Genomic DNA, 11,592 nt, shown 5'->3' with positions numbered 1-11,592 from the left:
GATTAAATTACTTTTAAGTAGTAAAACACAAACTGCATTGAAACCCCACTGGTAATTACAGCCTCTTTTCAAGTTTTCCGCACGTTTTCCAATCAGGAGCGCGGCCGCAAGCGGCGGCGGGCGCCCTCGGGGGAGGCGGCACCCGCCGCGCGCGCCCGCGCCGGCGGCTCCCGGCCACCGCTCCGGCCTCGCTGCCGCGGCCGGCGCTCCCGCGCCGCGGCTTGGAGGGAGACGCAGCAAACTGGGGCCCCGCGGGCGCCGGTGGACGCTGGCAGCCTTGCCGGTGCACATCCTGCGCTGGGAGGCTCCAGCCGTGATTAGCAGGAAGAGGAAGAAACAGCGACACGAGAAAATTCGTTGCTACTTCAGCAAGATCGCCAGGCGTTTCGCCAGACGGCCCCGGCACGGCCGGGTGGCAGCGCCGATCCCAGCAGCCGTGCCGACAGCCGCCGGCTGGCGGTGCTGCCCGGCCGGCGGTCCCGAGCGCCGGGGAGCCCTGGGCGGCTCACGCCTCTTCTCAAGACAAGAATGTGCAAGTGGCTGCAAGGAGCAATACGGGAAGGAAAAACCATGGCTCGATCCAGCGGCCCGAGCGAGGTAAACGCGCCCGTCCTCGGAAGCGCTGGGAGACGCGGGCCCTCGAGCAAGCTGCCCCTCGGCGTCGCGCCCCGGCCCGGCTGCTTTGCTGCAGGGCAGCTGATCCCCTTGCAAACGTCCGACTGTCCCGTGAAAGAGAAATGAAAAATAGTTCAACTGGCTTTTTGCTGTCTTCTCCCCGGCTGGGTTACACTTTGTTTTCACCCGTCTGCTGTGTCAGGTAGCAGCGCTGACTTTGCCCCAGCGGATTCCTGGTTTCGTTGCCTCAGCTCCAGAGCCCCGGGGACGGGAGCGGCGAGGCGCAGCCCCTCCGCGCTCCTCTGCCTCCTTCCTCGGGAGACAGACACCGGTAGGCTGGTGCCTGCGCTACAGGGCTCCCTCGAGTTGTCCAGCTCCCGGGAATTTCACTTTTTTTTTTTTTTTTTTTAACAAATTGTGAACAAAACTGCCAGGCAGGAGGCGGGTCTGGAGATGCCGAACTGTGGCAGCCTCGGCCCGGATCCCCCCGCGGGGCCGGCAGAGCAGGAGGGCCTTGGCCTTGGCGGTCCTTGGCCGCCCCCCGCCCCGTGCCCGGCGCGCGGCACGACCTGCTCCAGACGCCCGGCTGCCGCTCCGCGGCCCCGCCGAGCCCCCCGCTCTCCTCGCGGGGCCCCAGCAGCGGAAGGGTTAACTGCCAGGCGGGAAGGCTTCTCCTCCCCTCACCCCCAAAACTGCAGTAACCTCTCCACCGCAGGATAAAAGCAAAGCCCTTCTGCGGGAGGATTTGTCTTTCAAATCTAGATTAGCAGTTGGTGCTTGGGGAAGATGGGACCCTAATCTGATTGAGTAGGGGGAGCCTGTGATATCCATCTCCTTGGATCCCTCTGTCTTCAGGCTGCTTTGGAAATTAATATTCATCTGAGTCTCTAAGTTTATGCCGAGTCTCTTGTGCTTCTTGTCTCTGTTTGATGAATTGCAGTCCTATGTGTTTTATACCGCGCACCAGCATTAGCATTATGTTGTGTTTTTAACTTTATATCTGTGTTCAAACAGCATGAGAGAAGCTGTGCTGAAAGCGTGCCGGCTGAAACCCGCAGAGTTACAGCTGCCAGGGTCCGGACCAGGCACCGGCTCTGACACCGCGCGGTTCCGGAGGCCCTTTCCGAGCCGCCGGCTCGCGCTGCTCCGGGCGCGCGCTGGTGACTCACAGCTGCTCCCGCGGAGCCACGGCCCTGGACGCGCCCAGCGCCGTGTGCCGCTCCCGGCCCGCTCGCCCCTCGCATCCTCCCCGCTCCCGTTCCCCTAGCAGGAGGGTCGCCTCGCGGGCGCTGAGGGCCTGGGACCTTCCTGGCTGCTCCCCGCGCCGCTGCGCAGCCTGCCGCTTGGCCCGCTGCTTGGCACTTTCCTCAGCCCATCACTTAGCCCATAGCTCAGTCCGTTGCTTGGCCCATTGCTTGGCCCATAGCTCAGCCCGTTGCTTGGCCCATTGCTTGGCCCTTTCCTCAGCCCATCGCTTGGCCCATAGCTCAGTGCGTTGCTTGGCCCATAGCTCAGCCCGTTGCTTGGCCCTTTCCTCAGCGCATCACTTGGCCCATAGCTCAGTCCGTCGCTTGGCCCATCGCTTGGCCCATAGCTCAGTCCATTGCATGGCCGATCGCTTGGCCCTTTCCTCAGCCCATTGCTTGGCCCATAGCTCAGTCCGTCGCTTGGCCCCTTGCTTGGCCCTTTCCTCAGCCCATTGCTTGGCCCATAGCTCAGTCCATCGCTTGGCCCGTTGCTCGGCCCATTGCCGCAGCACTTCCCCAGCCCCACTCGGCCCCTTCTCAAAGGCTTGCAAAAGCCGGAGCACCGGCTTCTCCCGACCCACGCGTCGTCTTGCCCTTTCGCAGGTCCACGGCAGCTGCCGCAGCTCCGTGCTCACGCCGGCGCCGAGGCCGCTTTTGTCGCGCAGTTCGCTGCCGGTGCCACCTTCCCCAAAATTCAATTTTTTCCCCTTCCCTTAGAACATTGCATCTTGTTCAATCCTTCCCCTGTCACACAAGCTCCAGCACTGTTTCAATTGGATTCCAAAAATAACCTCTTTATTCGCGCGGCTCATGCTATTATATCGTAGCACAGCTCGGGCAGGCGAGGGGTCATTCCATTATCCAGGAACGAGATAACCGAGTATTAGGGCAGCCAGACTCTTTGACTCGCTGCCCTGTGGTAATGGGCCTTTTTTAAGGGCATTAACCAATGTTTCTACTTAGGTATTTGACAAGAGTAAAGGTAACATTGCCATTTAATCCTCTCTTCTTTTTTTTCCTTACCTACCAACAGCACTCATGTACTTACTTCTCTTCAAGTGTTCAAACTCTAGCTCAAAAACACAGTGTTCATTTTCCCTAAAGCCTTCACAGAAGTTCTGGTTACAGGTTGAATTAAATATTCCAGGCACCAGGATGCAAATAATAATTTCTTTTTCAAATGCTTTGGGTGCTTTCCTCCCTTTGCAGTGCAGAACGCAGAAGTGAGCCCACCAGCATCCGCGCATTACCATTTCTGCGGATAACTTGCGCGAGGTCTTGCCCGGGAGCCCTGGGCACGGGAGGCGCTGCCCGAGTCACCACGGTACATCTCCAGGCATTTCCGCAGCGCTGATAAGGTAACAACTTCATGCTCTGAAGAGCTCAGAATCTAAGTAGACAGGACGGGCACCGTGGGGTTATAATCCTCACTGCACGAGTGCAGACCTGGAGCACAAAGCTTACGACAAGGATCACGGCAGCCTCTGACAACGCCTGAGATCTGGAGTTCCCGTCCAGCCCCAAACCACCAATTTTACACTTCTTTTTGGCAAATGCTGCCCACCTCCTCTGACCACAGAAATAGCATCAGGTTTTCAGTACCATTAAAACAGCATTCAGAGAGTGACACTTGTTTTCTGCATGCCTGAGAGATGGAATCCCTGAAAAGCTATTTGCTAAATACCCGTGTTGTGCTAAATGACTTTTGGCTTGCCTGGGGGCAGAGAGGGAGCACCAACCATCAGTCAGGGATTTAAAAGAAAAGATAGGAACAACAGTGGCAATACCAAAGGATTAGCTTGACTGAGACAAAAACATGAAAAACTATGTATAAACAGAAATAAGCATTTTCAGCAAGTGCTGGACAGATTTCACTAATGAAGAACTATCTGCACCCAGGGTACTCAAAGCCTCCCTGAAAGGCCCTGTTGTGTCCGGGCTCCAGCTCCTGGGATGTATTTGTAGAAGCACCAGGACTTGGGTCACGGGGCCGCGAGTGCCCCCTGGGAGCCCGAGACACACGGTACCTCCGCGTGCCTGAAACCTCACCTGTAACCCGTGGTCCTGCCACCCCACCTGACCTGCAGCCCCGCACATCTCGCGGCTGCTTGTTCCAGCCTCTTGCATTTGTTCTTCCCTTTCTGACACATTTTTAGCTGCTGGGCAGATGCTTAGAACCAGTAAAGAAGTGAATTACTCTACTGGATGGAGAAGATCATGTGCCTTATCACACTGTCAAATTTTGGTTCAGTTTGTCCGCTTCATATCTGAGGATAGCTCTGCATTTCAGCTCTCGCATCGTCAAGTGTCACCAGACACAGCCCTGCTCCCGTTGCCGTCTGATGGGAACGCTGCTCAAAAGAAAGCGAAGCAAGGATTGTGGACTTTTTGCACAAAGACCTGTGCAATCGTTAGTAGAAATCATTCTGGCTCATGCTGGTCTCATGCATGTGCGTGTCCCCTCTGATATGGCCTGTGAAATGTGCTAATAAGAACAAGGGCAAGTTTTTTGTCACCTCTTACTTTCTGCATGTGCAATGCAGTGAACCCACATTGCCTTCAAACTCTGTTCATGCCAGAGATCTGGGACAACGAGAATGAACATGAGGCTTGTAAGATCACATCAACCTGGTCCTAACCTAGCTCAAAGAAGGGACAGAGAGGGGTCCGAAAGCAAGGAAGAAGAGCAGAGAAGAACTGACAGAAGAAAGTTCTTTGAAAAAATCATGCACAAACAGTTTAACTTTTCTCTAAGGAAAAAAAAAAAAAAAAAAGACGAAATGAAACCTTGAGCTGTCTGGACAATTCCTTTGAGGGATGTATTCCCGTTCTGCTTTCTCTAGGGAGCTTTGCCGAGATGTGTGTGCACAGTTGTCGCAGGCAGCACAGACCTGGAGCTGTCGGGTCAGGGCAGAGCGAGTCCTTGATTTCTTACGTTTATTCCAGGCCAGCCATGTCCTTCCTGGAAGCTGGATGCAGCCCTGTCGGATGGGTTAATTAGTGGATGTGCCAAGCGTTTCTCTGGGAGCGCTTCCCGTGCCTTCCTCTCGAGTCCCTCAGCTCACACACGCTTGTCCACGTAGACGTGATGCCAGTTATTGGTCAGTGTTTCCTGGTGCTAAGGGTGACTTTTGCAGCTACGTGCCAGGTCTCGGCTGTCCCTTTCTGCACTCTGCTGCTCTCCTCGCACAGCTCAACCCCTAACGAGCTCCGGACGGCCCTGGCATCACACTGGCACCAGGAGCAGCTCTGCCGATACCTGCGTCTGAATGTAAATTAAAGGATGTCCCTAAAACTTCAGCTTGTACTGCCAGCGCCTCACCTCTTTAAGAGTGAAAATGTATATACCAAAGATTGTGGCTTAATTGATTGATTAATAACAGAAACGCTAATTGAATCCTCCCAGCTTGTACATAAGATGTCTTAATGTTAGAGCCTAGGGAGTAAATGCACAGCATGGAAGTATGAACTGCAGCACAACCAGTAACACTTTCAATTTAAAAGTCAATCTCATTATATGAGAAGCTGTTTCTCTATCCCTCTGGAAAGGCAACAGCAATCTCCCATCTTCTCCCTACCAGAGCCACATGGTTTGTTAGTGTCTGTGGGAGATGCAAATACAAATTTTTTTATTTGTTCCCACTGCTGCATATCTGAGCAGTTCAGTAAATATTCATGAGGCTGCCATTGTAGGAGCTCTGAAAACTACAGAAAATATGCCCTCCAAGGTGACATGTAATTTGGCACTTCCCGCATGGAGAGGCGAAGGATGCAGCCAGAGCAAAAATATCCTAATAATTAAACACCGTGCTACAGCCTAATCTTCTCTGTTTCTCATTAAACATGAGACACTTCAAACCTTTTCCATATGGAGGGACTCCTGTCACGTAGAATTCAACAGGACCAACTGAAGTGTGGTAGATTCACGCAGACCATTCGGAGACCATGCAGCATCTAAGGGCAGGAATGAACTTTCTTCCCAAATTCTCACTTTGTAGTCATGATGCCTCTAATTCTGAAAAACAAAATCACTCCATGCTGAGAAACCTCCAGCACGGAGTGTACTTTGCCCTTTAAGGCTGGGGATCCTGCTCTGCAATTTTCCCCTTTGGGGACAGGCAGAGCCCTGCTCGTTCCTGGTTTGTGCTCGGACGTGCGCCGAGCGGCAGAGGGGCCTGGGCAGCAGCAGTGCGGGTGTGAGCACTGACGTCGGCTCACCTTCCCCGGACCCCGGACCCAGAGTCAGAGTCCAGAGCCTGTCACCAGCGGGTAGAAAGTGGCGGAAAAGGCAGTACAGGGGAAGTGACTCTTACAGCAACCTATGAGTACCGGACAAACGAGGAGGAAGCAGAGTCCATCATGCATATAACACGGATTTACCACAAAGACCTGGTGGGTTCCTGCTTTGAATGAGTACCCTAGTTTGACTATTGCAAAGGCTACAGCCTGCCTGGAAAGGAAAATCTCTCCTGGAGCTTTCCATTCCCCACTGCTCGCTGCCTCTGAGAAAAGCCAGACAGAGCCAGAAAAACAACAACATTAAGTTAAAAAAAAAAAAAAAAAATCATCCCTTCAAGCATTCTCAGTGTTTTGCTCCTGTTCATCATTTTGGTTTCTAGGGCTCAAAATCTCAGAAGACTGGATCCTCCAAATGAAAACAAGGCAGCTGCTCTGACCCTGTGTAAATCTGCTCTCTCTCTTCCAGTCCCTCCGATTACTCCAGGCTGTTCTCTGCCATGAGTGCAAGAAACTGGCTGGAAATCTAGTTCCAGTCTTTTCCTCATTCTCACTTTTTTTTTCTCTTTCCATTTCAGTAGCTTCCTTGTACAGAAGATCTGGCTTCTTCTATACAACTATAATGTGATCCAAAAGGTCAGAGTCCAGAGTCATGTGGAAGGAAACGTTAGTTTTGGCCACTTCATTAAGGAGGTTAATGAACTGTTAAAGTGAATTGTTCCCAGACACTCTTTCTTGGATGTCTGCCTAGGGGAGACCTCGGTGACTCTGCCCATGAGCCAAGAGCCTGCAAGGCTCCATGCTGAATATTGCAAGACGCAGGTACATAGTGATGGACGTGGCTTTCTGTCCTACCTAAAAGTACCTCAGGGAGTGCATTAGCTCTGCTGGGACCTGGGCAGACCCGTGCAACCAGTGTGCGAGTTGCCTGCAGAAGTGCTCTGGGCACTCGTGGTGTGTAGCGTGCAGCAGATGACCTCTCAAGCCACAGCACTGAAGCAAGGGCTTTTCCATTAGATTCACTTGAGGAGCATGACCAAGGGGCCTTAGGCACGGAGCCCTCTTAGGTACCCCCTGGCCCGATGGCCTTTTCCTGCTTTCAGAGTGGATGTGCAGAGTATTAGAGCAGATCTGAATAGCGATCCTCGGAGTAAAGCAGGAGGGTCTCCATGCTGAGACAAACTCCCACCAGGAGTTTGCCCAGTCCCCCAGGGCTGTGAAGGGCACTTGGGGACACTCTGTGTTCTGTACATTTGGATCCCCAATTTGTGCAGAAGACAAACCCATGCTAGTCCTGCTGCACAACAACATGGTGACACCAGGAGGAAGAGGAGTTGCGACTGAATCCCATCTTGTCCATGCTTGCAGACTTTGTCTATAACAACCCCCTTTATAGATCCACCAGCCGGGAGATGTCCTGCCTGTCTCTTGTCCTATTTCCTTTAACTACACCATCATCGGCATTTCAGTGTCATTCACGTCTTAATCGCACAGATATCTGTTTCCTATTTGGATCCCACCTGTCAGAGCACCTCTTTCCCACTGGCGGTATGGGTAGTGAATGACCTTCAGCCAGTGAATGGTTATAGCCTTAAGACAACACAATTAAACATGTTTTATTGCTTAACACACTGTGTCAGGAGCCTTAGTTGTGTTTTTGTTCCAGTCTTCTATCGTTTTCAGAAATGCCTGGAACTGTGACAGCTCAAAGCGCTGGTGCACTCCTGCTCCCAGGTAATCAATAGAAGGCCTCAAGGTATCTCACACTTCTGTCAAATATGGGATTTTTAGCATGAAAGCATTTTCAAGACTTTTTTGGTCATTGCAAGGTTTGCCCCCCTCCCTCTCCAATAATTGTCAGGGCAAGGACACCAGGCTGCAGTGAGATGAAACAGCCTGAACCGCAGGCTGGAGGCTCCTCCGGACATCGCCAGAGGAAAGCGGGCACCGCGGGCGGCGTCCGTTCCCGAGGCTCCCGCCGCCGCGTCCCCGGGACCGCCGCGCGGCGCGGCGGGGTCGGCGAGCGGCGCCGCGCGGGCGGGCGGCTTGCCCTCGGGGCCCCACGGCGGCCAGGCGGAGCGGGGGCGGGTGGCCCCGGCGTCCCGCCCGACCGCGGTCCCCGCACAGCCTCCAGGACCGCGGCACGGAAAGGCTCCGGTGCTGCACAGCGCTTGCAGGCGCGAGCTCAGGCTTGCAACACGTTCACGAGTCCAGTTCAGGCTGGAAACCAGCTGCTTTCAGTAGCGAAGCTGTTCCAGTTTCCCTCCGCTTCTGGGCTGCTGTTTTGGTTTTACCTGTTTTCTGCTGTTTTTCAAGAATGCTGTTGAACGAGATCCCAATAGAAGGTTACCAGGGTTTTTTTCGAGAAATGTCTGTTTTCACAGGAACAACATCACAGGATGAAACATTACTTTCTTTGGGTTGAACTACTGCATTTTTGTGTTAGAAAATTTTTCGAGGTGAAAATGAGAAATACGTACATATTTCACAAACTCACAAAGCTTGTTTTTTCTCAGTAAAGAAAACTTTCCGGTATTACCCATCTGCGTCATCATGGCTTTAACGGACATCGCCTTCCTTCGGGGCTCTCTGGTCCTGCCGGATCTTTCAGCGCACAGCTCAAAACCTTTGGTTCAAACCGCCACCGAGCTGAGATGGAAGGAGCAGACATTTTGAATAACATTTCATTTGTTTGCGAAGGGTCCTCTTTCAGTCTATGGCTTCTCTGAATTATGCGTCGTTACTGTAATATTTCTTAAATGCACGCTCTGTGCGAAGTCAGGCCATGTGATTTGTGTGAACTTTTTAATAAGGCCTCGCTCAGGCTGCCTCACATTTATGTGTAAATGACTACTCATTTCCTGAATCCTTATCCAACTGGCTTGTGCAGTTGCTGCCATTAATGGTTTTAACAGCATTTAAATTGTCTTGATCTGTCTGTGAGTTGTACTGGTCAAGGAGCAGTTGTTTGCCACATCCATCATTGCTGCCTTGGTCTAACCTCCAAGGTTTCCTTTGCTGGCAGCAGTTAATGCTGTCGGCAGCTACCCCGGGCACGGTGGGGCTCTCCCTAGCTGTGGCAGGGTGTGAGCCCTCTGCGTATGGGGCAGTTCCCACAGGAACAGACGCATTTTGTTACCGACCAAATTATTTGCCTATTCCTCCTCCTGAGAGTGCTTTTTGCTGCCTCCGTGGCGAATTTGTCAGATTGAAATGAGTGTTGGTTTGTGTGCAAAATGATAGGAATTTTTGTTCGCAAAGCTGAGAGCAAACTAATAAAAATATTAAAGTAAAATCGCTAGCTAGCCTAAGACTGTGCAACACTAGTTTTGTTTAAATTTTGCTGATGGGAGAGGGTGTCTCTCAACCCAAGCAGAAACCTCTTGAGGAGTATTTCTTCTAACGTGTGCAAGACTCCAGTTGTCCCAGAGTGTGCCAAAACGAAGTGCAGGCGGTGGAGTATTTTCTTCTAGTTAAAACCAAATCACACTTCATACCAGAATCATCCCTGGACCAGGTTCCCTGCAGCAAGGAGAGCTCTGCGCAGCCTGAAACCCTTTGCATTTCTAGAGTTTCTCCTGGGGCTAGCGAGGCTACTCCACCACTGCCCAGGGTGGCTTTGCTGGACTGGCTGAAGTTTCCGTCCTGGTGAGGTCTGTAGCACTCTGCCTGAGACGAGGAAGAGCAAGTCCTCCTCCTTCAGCCATGCAAAGCCATTTCTGCAGCAGGAGCAACGAGCATCTATGACCTTCTCTCAAGAGCAGAAGACCCAGCGCAGGCAGCCTGGCTCCAGTGGGGCAGTTGTCATCCCCGAGCTGGGGCTTTGGCAACCTCTCATCTTCCTCTCCTGACACAACTGCTGTTCTGCTGGTGCTCCTGGCCAGCAGAAAGCTCTGTGAGACCATGTTTCTCCAGAAGTGCAAGTTGCATTTCCAGAATAGGCTTCTAGAATACTTCAGTTCCCGCTTTCTGTTGCTACTGCTGCAGATCAAGCCCACTTCCCTTTCCCTTCCTGGTTCCTGAGTGTCCTCCTTGGGGGTCAGGCTGGTTTCTACCTCTGCTCAGCTGAACGTGCCTGCAAAACGGGGAGTTTGGGCGCAAGCTGGGCGCACAGCTCTGTGGAGAGGCTGGTGGGCTGCAGGCGACCAGGGAGGCTGCAAGGAGCCGAAGCAATCGTCCTTGATTGGAGCATCCTGACACAAATGGCAAGAGAAAAACAAATAGGGAGGGAAATGAACAAATTATACCGATAATTGGTTTAAAAAATGCATCAAAGAAAAATGATATCCAATAATACTGCTGGTTCCTAATGAATGTGTATGTAATAAAATCAGGCTGTTTGGGCCGTGGTTAGCCCTGCACTTCACATCCCCAGATTAAAAATGGAACATCTGTGATGATTTAATTTACATGTTAATAACAAACAGGCCTCCAGAAACCAACGAATAAATGCCTTTTATTGCTGGCGTATCTTTTCCACTGCAGCTTGAATGAAAACTCTGGTAATTAATTGTTTTAAGCGATTCTATTAAAAAGTGTCTGGAAGTGCTGTGTGCCGAATGTTTATGTGGGCAGGCAGACGAGGAGAATACAGACGAGGAAGCAGCCTGCTAATTATGTGCCTTTTTAAAATTCACTGCCTTAAAGACATGGGATACTTTTAAACATGGAAGTCGACCCGGGCACATTTATTTTTTCCCGTTGTTCCTTCCTAGCTGAAAAGTTTGCAGTTTACAATAAACGGGAATCCGCTGCGCCGCGGGCACAGCGCGGGGGCGGCCGGCTCGGCACGGCTCGGCACGGCGCGGCACGGCGCGGGGGCGGCCGGCTCGGCACGGCTCGGCACGGCTCGGCACAGCGCGGCGCGGCGCGGCGCGGCACGGCACGGCGCGGGGGCGGCCGGACGGCGCGGGTCCCGCCGAGCGCTGCCCGCCGCGCCGGGACCGGGACCGGGGACGCGGCCTCGCCCGCGGCCTCCCGCGCTGCAGCCCCGCTCTCCCGCCTGTTTATTTTTCCAAGGAAGCCGTTTCACAGGCTCCGCGCTCCGGCAGCAGGAGGAAGGCGCGTGGTGTCCAAATGCAGACGTAATCCTGAAACTCGTGTGGGTGCTGGGCATCAGCCAGTCCTCGCCCGCTGGAAGGCCAGACGCAGGATTCATTTGCAGCGATCCCTCCTCCCTGGCGTTACGTGAGTCCCGGCGACGGAGAGGGGCTGCGCCACGAAGCCACGACGCCAGAGGCAGTAGGAGGCTCTGGAGGGAACGGCAGGTACTTGGAGCTGCCCCATACAGCAGCCACGCGCTGAAGTTTTCTCCAGCGCTGCATGCCAGCGGAGGCACTGTGCGAGATGGTCTTGCGAAGGTGCAAGCGCTTCTGCCTGGAGAGCTGCTGCACGGCCGGGTCTGAGCGCGGGCAGCCGCGGAGGCGTCGCTGCGGCGTCGGGCACTGCAGGCGCTCCCGGCCTGCGCTCACCGATCTGCCATCCGCTGCCTTAC

The 11,592-nt window shown here is 53.3% G+C and overlaps 1 long non-coding RNA gene across 1 annotated transcript; it reads left to right on the top strand.

The window, feature by feature from the left end:
• The first annotated feature begins 247 nt into the window (after nucleotides 1-247).
• On the top strand, nucleotides 248-10,635 carry LOC134148380 (uncharacterized). The gene is made up of 3 exons (XR_009960202.1): nucleotides 248-597; nucleotides 3,072-3,220; nucleotides 8,615-10,635. It is a non-coding gene; the product is annotated as an uncharacterized LOC134148380 (long non-coding RNA).
• Nucleotides 10,636-11,592: the final 957 nt, after the last annotated feature.

Source organism: Rhea pennata, chromosome 17 (assembly GCF_028389875.1).
Source record: "Rhea pennata isolate bPtePen1 chromosome 17, bPtePen1.pri, whole genome shotgun sequence".
In the NCBI taxonomy this organism is placed as follows: Eukaryota; Metazoa; Chordata; class Aves; order Rheiformes; family Rheidae; genus Rhea; species Rhea pennata.
The sequence above is the reverse complement of the archived record's forward strand: the minus strand, read 5'-3'. Positions and strand labels throughout refer to the sequence as shown.